This window comes from Ailuropoda melanoleuca, chromosome 8 (genome assembly GCF_002007445.2).
Source record: "Ailuropoda melanoleuca isolate Jingjing chromosome 8, ASM200744v2, whole genome shotgun sequence".
Classification (NCBI taxonomy): domain Eukaryota; kingdom Metazoa; phylum Chordata; class Mammalia; order Carnivora; family Ursidae; genus Ailuropoda; species Ailuropoda melanoleuca.
In genome coordinates, this window is record NC_048225.1 from 124,363,615 (window position 1) to 124,371,993 (window position 8,379).

Here is an 8,379-nt window from a genome sequence, read left to right on the forward strand (position 1 = left end):
ATCTATTTATTTATTCGACAGAGATAGAGACAGCCAGCGAGAGAGGGAACACAAGCAGGGGGAGTGGGAGAGGAAGAAGCAGGCTCATAGCAGAGGAGCCTGATGTGGGGCTCGATCCCATAACGCTGGGATCACGCCCTGAGCCGAAGGCAGACGCCTAACCGCTGTGCCACCCAGGCGCCCCAGGAAGTTGAGCTTATACCTATGACCCAAAGCCCCCACTCTGAATTACAGTGTCACTATCTGATTGGTGGGAGGCACCCTGGCAAACAAAGGCACTTCTATTGGGCTTGATATTCCAAGGGTTTAGAGATTACCTCCCCGACTTGGAAGGAAACCATCCTTGGATTGGCTTTCTTCTTAGAGAGATAAAGCCGTGTAGATCACACTGGAGTGAGGGTGGAGTGAGGACTGTCTTGAGACTCATTCTCTTGTGAGGGAGCAATATGTCCAGCAGGTAAAGGGTGGTGATTCCCACAGTTAGACAGCTGAAAGACAAGGACAACAATGCCTATCTCCTACGGTCCCTTCAAGGAATAAATGAGATAATATGTGTCAAGCCCCTTGTCTGAAGTCTGACTCAGGAGCTAGTTAAATGGTAGTTCTTTCCCCCCAACATTGTCATATTCTGTAATTTTCCCCCAGTCTTCCTTATCTCCTACCTTTTTGGAACAACTAATGATATTCTTTGCAGTTTGATTGTTTGGCATTTAGAAGACATTGTCTTGTAGAATGTTGTAACCAGGTCGGACTGGATCATCTATTTTCCTGTTCTCACAAGGACATTGTGTGTGCTAAGAGAGCATGCATGTACTCGACACTCACATACTGTCCCATTTTAAACTTGGGGACATGCAATGGGCAGGAACCTGTGAACAAGTTAATTCTGAACGGTTTTTAGTTTTGTCAAGTTTGAGGAAATGTACTCAAAGAGTACTCTCATAGAGCCAGATAGTCACAGTCTACCATCCATGCCATCCATCACACCTGGCCACATCCACAGGCTGATTGTTTTCCAAATATTATCTGAGCTTTTGCTATGTTCCAAGGGTATACATTAGGCACGATGAGACATACAACTATATTTGTTCTTTCAGTTACAATAAAAAAGTGACCAGAATAAATATAAGTTGAATAAATTACCACCGATGTATGTAAATACACAAGTGATCAGACTGTCAGAAAAGACTGAATGCCTTGTTCAGTCAAAACATAAAGAAGGTAGAGAGAGAGCCAAGAAGAGAAAGATGGCCAAGATATTTTGGGGAAGGGCATCTTCTAAGCAACAACATTAAGGTCTAAATTGCACCCACACCACATAGAAGGAAAAGATAAATCGGCTGTGAGTGGGAAGAACACACACTTCTTCCCATGTCTTCCCTTTACATTCACAGTGTTACCACACTCAACTCTTCTGAGTGTGGGCATTTCCCCCACACCAACCAATTCTCTGTGGTACCAGCCGGGTGTCCTACTATTAAATTCCAATCTGACACTAATTGGAATTAGAGTAGGCCCCACAGTTTAAAAGGCTCAGCTCCATGAGGATGTTCCCTACTTCAGACACCAACTCTAAGTAGTAGGTCCTTAGGTTACCCACTTCTGTCCAGCTTGTCTACAAATTGGAGGTTCCGATGACCTTTCCCCATGGATTTGGTTATTTGCTAGAACAACTCCCAGAATTCAGGGAAACACTCATGTTTACCAGTGTATTGTATAAGAAGGGGTAACATAGAGGATACAGATGAGTAGCCAGGTGAAGAAATATATTGGCAAGGTCTGGGAAGGTCTTAACTCCTTGGAGTTGGGGGTGTGTCACCAACCTGGAAGCTCCTGGAACCCCATAATATTGGGATTTTTATGGAGACTTTATCATGCAGACATAGTCAATTATTAACTCTGTTTCCAGCCCCTCTTCCCTCTCTGGAGAATGGAGGAAGGGGGCTGAAAATTCCAAGCATCTAATTTTGGCTCAGTCTAAAACAAAAGGTTCAGATTTCTCAGTTTTCACAGTCTAAAAAGGGAATCACTGCTTGAGTGATGTCCTTTTGATATTGTCACTGGAAGGTCTAGATTCCCTCATTCGGGTGTCTAATACTTTTGATTTGGGAGGGATTTTTGGGTTGAAGGGAGAAGAGAACATTACAAAAATTAGTTTCCCTACATGACAATATGTTTGTGCCATGTGGCTAATGTGTGTAAATATTAGGGAATCTCTCTTCTTGGGAAACAAAGAGCTCTTCCAATTAGGGAACTAGAAGGGAAAGCTGTTTCCCCCCATTCCAATCTGCTTCTTTGACCCAAAAATAATGAAGCATGTTGACAACACAGCTTTAAAAGAACTTAAAACAAAACTGTCTTTTTTTGAAACTTAATGAAAAACAGAATTTCGAACAGTACAGTCACAGAAGTCTCCATATATCAAAACCACACGTACCTCATGTAAGATCTTCAGCCCTTCAGCCTCCTGTGCCTGGTCTCTTTGGCATCTCCNATGTAAGATCTTCAGCCCTTCGGCCTCCTGTGCCTGGTCTCTTTGGCATCTCCTCGGCAGGTATTTCCACGATTTCAGCATCAGCTTTGGGGATCTTCTCTCCTCTCTTAAGAGATCTCCTCTTGAACCTTTCTGGCTTGGTTTCTGGCTTTGCAGATGGGGTTTAGCAGACACACTGTGGTCCTTCTCTGTAGGTCTATCTTGGTTTTCTCACCATGAACCTTGCTCTTGGGTGTGGTGGGGCAGTGACTGTAGGACGCCAATGTAGGGTGGGGATGGAGGGAGGTAGGCAGGTGATGGGCTAGATAAGTGATGGGGATTAAGGACGGCACTTGTTAGGATGAGCACTGGGTGTTGTATGTAAGTGATGAATCACTAAATTCTACTCCCAAAACCAATATTTCACTATATGTTAACTAACTAGACTTTAGATAAAAATTTGAAAAAAAACCCCACAACACTTAAAATTTAGAAGAAAATTTTTAAAAAATTTAAAAAATTTAAAAAATGTTTAGATTTCATGTACCCACTTCTTCACTTCTCATTTATTTCTCTACTCAATGCAAACAGATTTTCTCCCATGATTCATTTGAAACTGATGATTTATTAAATCCAATGGAGACTTTACTCCTTTTGAATATATAGTAACAGATGAGAATAAGAACACAGAATAAGAATATTTATTGTAAAAAATCAAATAATAAAGGGTAAAATCTTTACTAAATTTCCCACCCCATCCCTGAGTTAGACACTAGTTTCCAGTTTTATGTAAATTATTTCAAATTTTTTTTGTATTTCTATAAACTGTATAACACACAACTCTGTCCACATGTACAGATTTTAACAAAAACAGGAGTCTATCGTATACATTTATCTACAATTTTTTTCCCTCAACAATATATCATAGACATTCCTTTTAGATTGATACATTCTGGTGGCGCCTGGGTGGCACAGTTGTTAAGCATCTGCCTTCAGCTCAGGGCGTGATCCTGGCATTCTGGGATTGAGNCTCCTTTTGAATATATAGTAACAGATGAGAATAAGAACACAGAATAAGAATATTTATTGTATTTATTGTAAAAAATCAAATAATAAAGGGTAAAAGCTTTACTAAATTTCCCACCCCATCCCTGCGTTAGACACTAGTTTCCAGTTTTATGTAAATTATTTCAATTTTTTTTGTATTTCTATAAACTATATAACACACAACTCTGTCCACATGTATAGATTTTAACAAAAACAGGAGTCTATCGTATACATTTATCTACAATTCTTTTCCCTCAACAATATATCATAGACATTCCTTTTAGATTGATACATTCTGGTGGCGCCTGGGTGGCGCAGTCGTTAAGCGTCTGCCTTCAGCTCAGGGCGTGGTCCTGGCGTTCTGGGATCGAGCCCTACGTCAGGCTCCTCTGCTGGGAGCCTGCTTCTTCCTCTCCCACTCCCCCTGCTTGTGTTCCCTCTCTTGCTGGCTGCCTCTTTCTGTCAAATAAAGAAATAAAATCTTAAAAAAAAAAGATTGATACATTCTGTTCTGTCTCATTCTGTATTATGGTTCCATATTTTCCCAGGAACGTGTTTATACCATAATTTTTCATCCAGCTTCCTATTGGTTGGTATTTGTAAGTTATTTCCAACTTCTTTCATTATAAATGATGTATAAATAACCCATAAATTATGTTGTAATGAACATCATTTTATGTTTCATTTATCCCGTGCCATTGAGCCAGTATGTTTGTATATAGATTATTACAAGTAGAACAAAGTACCACGGGTATTAGTTAAAATTTTGACAGGAAACACCAAATTTCCCTCCAAAAAGACTGCACAATTTATGTTCCCATAAACATTATGTCTGGTTTCCCCTAATTTTTTCATCACTGGAATCTAACAAGTTATTTTTTTCCAATTTAATGTGTAATATGATCATTATTTGTTTAATTCCCATTTCCCCGATTCCTAGAATGAATGTGCATTTTTCTTGTGTATTGGGCATTTTCTTATTCTCATTCTATAATTTACCCATTTGTGTACTTTGCAATAGACAAATCTCTGTATCCATCATTCCATTTCATTTCTGCAGCATTTGATGTTGTGAACACCTCAGTTCTTTGAATTTTCTCATTTGCTATTAACTTCCTTTAAAATGCTCTAATTTTCTTCCCAGTTTTCTAGCAGATCTTTGTAAATGCCTCTTCCTTTACCATTCCTTAAATGTTGGTATTACCAGGGTGCTATTGAGTGAAAGTTTGTGCCTGGGGTCGCCCCTGCTACTCGCTCCCTGCCCTGCCAATTCACATGTTGAAACCTAATCCCTAATGTGATGGTTTTGGGAGGTGGCTTTTAGGAGATGTGGGTCATGAGGGTGGGGTCCTCATGAATGGGATTAGGGTCCTTTAAAAGAGGGCCCAGAGAGCTCTCTCCCTCCTTCCACCACACAAAGACATAGTGAGAAGAGGGCCATCTATGAACTAGTGAGTGGGCCCTCACCAGATGCTCAATCCGCTGGTGCCTTGATCTTGGACTTCCCGGCCTCCAGAATGTGAGAAGTAAATGTTTGTTCTTCAAGCTTCCCAGTCTTTGGTATTTTTGTTAGTCTGATGAGCTAAGACATGGGGGACTTCCTGCTCAATCCCTATTTCACTTTACATATTCTTCCCAAGAGAGATCCTTCCTGTACGTGGTATGACCTCAACCAATTTGTGGGCTGACTATTCATGTATCTGGTACATAGCGCAGGTCTTTTTCTTGAGCCCCAGATCCACATATTCAAGTCTGTTTTAGACATCTTAATCTTAACATATCCCAAACTGAGATTATCCTTCATGTCCTCCCCTCCCCCCACCCCCGGTTTGGTCACCCAAGGCAGCCAGCAGGCTTTTTCTTTTCCCATTTCCACCTCTCNATTGGGAGGTGACTTTTAGGAGATGGTTGGGTCATGAGGGTGGGGTCCTCATGAATGGGATTAGGGTCCTTTAAAAGAGGGCCCAGAGAGCTCTCTCCTTCCTTCCACCACACAAAGACATAGTGAGAAGAGGGCCATCTATGAACTAGTGAGTGGGCCCTCACCAGATGCTCAATCCGCTGGTGCCTTGATCTTGGACTTCCCGGCCTCCAGAATGTGAGAAGTAAATGTTTGTTCTTCAAGCTTCCCAGTCTTTGGTATTTTTGTTAGTCTGATGAGCTAAGACATGGGGGACTTCCTGCTCAATCCCTATTTCACTTTACATATTCTTCCCAAGAGAGATCCTTCCTGTACGTGGTATGACCTCAACCAATTTGTGGGCTGACTATTCATGTATCTGGTACATAGCGCAGGTCTTTTTCTTGAGCCCCAGATCCACATATTCAGGTTCTGTTTTAGACATCTTAATCTTAACATATCCCAAACTGAGATTATCCTTCATGTCCTCCCCTCCCCCCACCCCCGGTTTGGTCACCCAAGGCAGCCAGCAGGCTTTTTCTTTTCCCATTTCCACCTCTCCCACACAAAACCAAGTATCAGGGTCTGCTGGTTTTGATTCATTCCATCATTCCCCGCTGCTGTTGCTGAACCCTCATTATTGCGTAGCTGGGTTCTTGTAACATCTTGCTTCTAGTCTCCTCCTCATGAGCTTTCTCTCTGGCCTGGGGAATGAAGCGGATCAGCCATCTGCTCCAAATCCTTTACGTGTCTCCCCTTGAAAGGGGTCAGGCTGAAATCCAAACTCCTAACCGCACACACCGAAGCCTCATGGCTGGACCCGTTTTCCTTTCCTTTCCTTTTATTCCTGACACACAAAGTACCCTCAGTTTCCTGAACTAGCCAAGTTCTCTGGCTTCTCAGATGTGATCCCGTTCATCTTCCCTATGTAACACACTTCCCTTACTCCTCAAAGGAGTCACACCTCTTCACTGTCTCCCAGCAGCCTCCCATGACCACAACAGTTTGTGTTGGGTGGTCCTTCCATGCGGCCCCGTAATTCCCCATTTCACAACCACGTTTTAACACAAGATTGTGAGCTGCGTAAGAGCAGGCAAGAGTGTAGCTTTCATTTCTACATCTTCAGAAATGACGGAGAGCTCGAGAAATATCTAATAGCTATAGGGAAGGAGAAGAAAGGAAAAGAGGAAAGGAGACTCTGACCTCTGCTTCCACTAAAATGGCTCTTACCAAGATTAAGGTCACTAGTGACCACACAATTACTAAATGCAACAGATAGCTTTTCCCCTAAGCGTCTTGAGGTGACCTCTGAGAATGTTTGTAATTCACTTGACCCAGAAAACCCTACAAAATCATGCAAATCAAGAGGTTCAAATCTTCGTGTTCACTTTAAGAACGCAGATGAAACTGCCCAGGCCATCAGGGGTACGCATCTCCGAAAAGCCACCAAGTATCTAAAGGATGTTGCTTTACAGAAGCAATGTGTGCCATTCCGTTGCTACAATAGTGGCACTGGGAGGTGTGCCCGGGCCAAACAGTGGGGCTGGACACAGGGTCGGTGGCCCAGGAAGAGCGCTGAATTTTTACTGCACAGGCTGAAAAACGCAGAAAATAATGCTGAACTTCAAGGGTTTAGATGTCCATTCTCTGGTTATTGAGCACATCCAGGCGAACAAAGCCCCCAAGGCACAGAACTTGCAGGGCTCATGGTCGGACTCACCCACACATGAGCGCTCCCTGCCACATCGAGATGATCCTTAACTGAAAAAGAGCAGATTACTCCTTAACCGGAAAAGGCGGTTGCACAGAACGAAAGGCTATCCCAGAAGAAACTGAAGAAGAAGAAAAAAAAAAACAAAAAAACTTATGGCCCGGGAATAAATTCTGCATAAGGTAAATGCAAATAGATATAAAAACAGAAAAAAAGAAGAAAATGCGATGGATACATACACTTTCTGCGAATCTGGGTACAGTTTTTTGAAACATCACTTCCTCCTAGACTACCTGATGGATCCTTCTCATTTTCCTCTTTAGGGTCCTTTTGCTCTGCTCACTTCTTAAACGTTAGGGCTGCCCGCAGGGTATTGTCCCCGGAGCCCGGCGCTTTCTGTCGGCCTGGGGCGTGTCCAGGCTGGAGCCTTCCCCCACACCCGCAGTGTTGTGCTGCCCCCTACTGGAGCCAGCGAGAGGCCAGCCTGCAAGAGTAGCGCCCCACTCTGGCTGGAAATAGGTTGTTACTCAAATGCTTCCCTGGGCGGCAACCCTTTTGAAGCCCTTTCGAAAACTCCCTGGAGGAGTCAGGGCCTGAGTAAAGCCCACCCACAGTTCACTTCCTTCCTTTTCTCTTTCTCTGCCCTTGTGACTCTGCCTCTTCCTCCTCCTCCTCCTGCTTCCGGTTTATAATTTTCTTTAAAATCTTCCCTAGCTAACTCCATTGCAACTTAGCTCCTTCTACTCCTGTCTTCTAGTCCAAAGATTTTCGGTAGCCCTCGTTGGGGGCAGCGCTGAAGACTGGGGTGGATTGAGCTGAACCTTGGTCTGACTCTGAGATTCAGTCCTAAAGTGCAGGCAATAATGCCTGCCCTTCTCTCCTCACCGGGCTCCGACGTGTTCCAGTGAATGCGAGGTCCTGTGCAGTTTACGGCACTGAGCTGGCTCAGTTTCCCCATGCCCATCTTTGGGGAAGAGTAACTACTTCTATCACAGGAGTTCACAAATTGAGGAGAGCAATGTTTTTACTGGGCTTCTCTATGTTGAATCAGAAATGTCTCCAATTCAAAAACAGCTACAAATATGCTGTATTAGGGACCGTGGCTTGCCTTATGGGTTCCCAAAGTGCCTTAGGTGGGCAAATAATTCATTTAGATTCAAGAGGGATGGGCCTGAAATTTCTTAGACCACAAGCCTGGGAAATCCATTCTTTTGGGCCAAGTAATTTTGCTTTTTCTACTAATGTTCA

At 43.2% G+C, this 8,379-nt stretch overlaps 2 long non-coding RNA genes across 3 annotated transcripts in view; both read right to left on the reverse strand.

Moving 5' to 3' along the window:
* LOC117803483 overlaps positions 1 to 2,471 on the reverse strand; it is a 13,045-nt gene extending 10,574 nt beyond the window's left edge. The window contains exon 1 of the long non-coding RNA XR_004627413.1: positions 2,438 to 2,471. This is a non-coding gene — a long non-coding RNA (uncharacterized LOC117803483). The remainder of the gene's footprint in view (positions 1 to 2,437) is intronic.
* Positions 2,472 to 3,874: 1,403 nt separating this feature from the next.
* Positions 3,875 to 7,736, reverse strand: LOC117803482. Of its 2 annotated transcripts, none has more exons than XR_004627411.1 (3): positions 7,371 to 7,736; positions 5,977 to 7,252; positions 3,875 to 5,396 (listed from the first exon to the last, which is right to left on the reverse strand). It is a non-coding gene; the product is annotated as an uncharacterized LOC117803482 (long non-coding RNA). The 2 variants fall into 2 exon arrangements; XR_004627412.1 differs by having other exon boundaries at positions 3,903 to 3,979; positions 7,141 to 7,252; positions 7,371 to 7,711.
* Positions 7,737 to 8,379: the final 643 nt, after the last annotated feature.